Raw genomic sequence first — 1,958 nt, 5'->3', positions numbered from 1 at the left:
TTTTTTTAGAAACTCCAAGCAGAAATACCATTCTACAAGAAGTTTTTATTAGTTTATATTTCCAAGAAGAAAGGGAGAAGGGAACCGTGGCTTTGCTGCGGCTGCAGGGAACGGAAGATGGGCGGGCCTTACCTCTCTACAAGATCCTGTGAGAAGGGGGTTTAAGGCCTCGAAAACTACATTGCAAGCTGTAGCAGGATGGACGATTGTGACGGATTTCCCCCTTCACCTTACAGTTTCTTTTTATAATTACAGTAAGAATTCAATTGATCTCCAGCTTCCAGGATGTTTCCAGTGTGGGGGAGGAGCAGGTTCGGGCACAGCCCTATGATCGGCTGGCTCAGCGTGCACAGAGCTTTGCTCTGCTCTGCATCGGTGTGTTTATAGCAACCATCTTAGTGCAGATGGCTCCTGCTCATTTGTACTAGAAAAGCACGCTAACACGCACATGCGTGTGCGTGTACTCGTGCAATAGTGCAGTTCTTTTCTTCCTTTATTTTCTTTCTTTTTTCTGAGACAGGGTTTCTCTGTATAGCCCTGGCTGTCCTGGAACTCACTCTGTAAACCAGGCTGGCCTTGAACTCAGAAATCCGCCTGCCTCTGCCTCCCAAGTGCTGGGATTAAAGGTGTGTGCCACCACCGCCTGGCAATAGCGCAGTTCTTTATGATCTGCTGATGACGGACCAGTCCGACAAACATTAGAGTCCGGTGTGTTTGATGCTGATTGAAGTGCTATATTTGTCCTGAAGGAATCAGGTAGGAAGATGCAAAATTAAAAAAAATAATAATAATAATCATAGACTTTAATGTAAGGGAGATGATTCAACTATTAAAGGGCTTGTCCCTCAAGCTAAAGGACTGGGTTCTGGGTACCCACAGTCCAGGGAAATGCCCTGCAGGTGTTGCAGTGGGCTGGAATTCCAGTCGTAGAAAGCAGAAGAGGTGGGGATCTCAACAACAAGCTGACTAGAGAATCAGTCTAGGTGGTCTCTGGGTTTGATTGAGAGAGTCTGCCTCAAAGAATAGGATAGAGAATAATCCAGGAAGGTTGCAGACTCCAGTTTCAGGCCTTCACAGGTGTATTCACTTGCGTGCACGCGCACACACACACACCCACCCACACACACACACACGAAAATAAGAAAAGACAAATGTTAAGATTAATAGACTTAAGTATTTAAGAAGAAATATACTTGAATATTTGCACCTCCATGTCTAGGTATGGTGTGTGTGTGTGTGTGTGTGTGTGTGTGTGTGTGTGTATAAGCATATATCCATCGTATATTCTGCACTAGAAATACACTTGTATGTCTTCACGCATGCTTGTGCACATGGGCTATATCCTCGTGTGAACTTTCCTTTCTCAGGCACAAATGCTGCTACTTTGTAAACTCCCGAGTATGGTGTGGGTGTGTAACCCTCAAGATCCCCTGCTCTTATATAATCTATACTTTCCTGTGTGGTAGTAGTAGTTTGGGGTCATATCTTCTACACAAAGAAGAATGCTCTGTATCTCTCTATAGTTCAATATGTCACATTTCAATTTGGTTTTTGAAGGGCCCTATATACAACAAGACCAGCCTGGACAGATACTTTAGGGGAGCTGCTTATTTATGTCATGCATATCTTTTCCTACAAATCATTCCCACCGTTAGCCAAAGGGTCATAAACTATATAGATTAATTGAAAGTCAAGAGCTATGGAAAAAAAAAATCACTGTCCAGAAAGCAAAACAGTTTAGAAAGTTTCAACAGTGAAAAGGTTTCTGGTATAAACGCCTCAAGAGAAAGACAAGTTCAGGCTGGTTGAAAAGCTATGTCATAGGTCCATGTGTGCAAAACTCAGGCAGGTGTAATGTGGTTAATGCATATGTTATTTATTTAATTAAAATACCATTGTTTCTCTGTGGTTGTGATGAGAGACTTTGTTTTGACTTATAAAGTTGGTTTTTTTTTTTT

General features: G+C 42.4%; 1 protein-coding gene across 22 annotated transcripts in view; it reads right to left on the bottom strand.

Moving 5' to 3' along the window:
• The window catches only part of Pcdh15 (protocadherin related 15), a 1,206,525-nt gene that overhangs the window by 402,698 nt on the left and 801,869 nt on the right, over positions 1–1,958 (bottom strand). The gene's annotated exons all lie outside the window — the stretch shown is intronic.

The sequence above is a fragment of the Mastomys coucha genome, unplaced genomic scaffold (assembly GCF_008632895.1).
Source record: "Mastomys coucha isolate ucsf_1 unplaced genomic scaffold, UCSF_Mcou_1 pScaffold3, whole genome shotgun sequence".
Lineage (NCBI taxonomy): Eukaryota > Metazoa > Chordata > Mammalia > Rodentia > Muridae > Mastomys > Mastomys coucha.
This window is presented reverse-complemented; position numbering and strand designations above follow the sequence as displayed.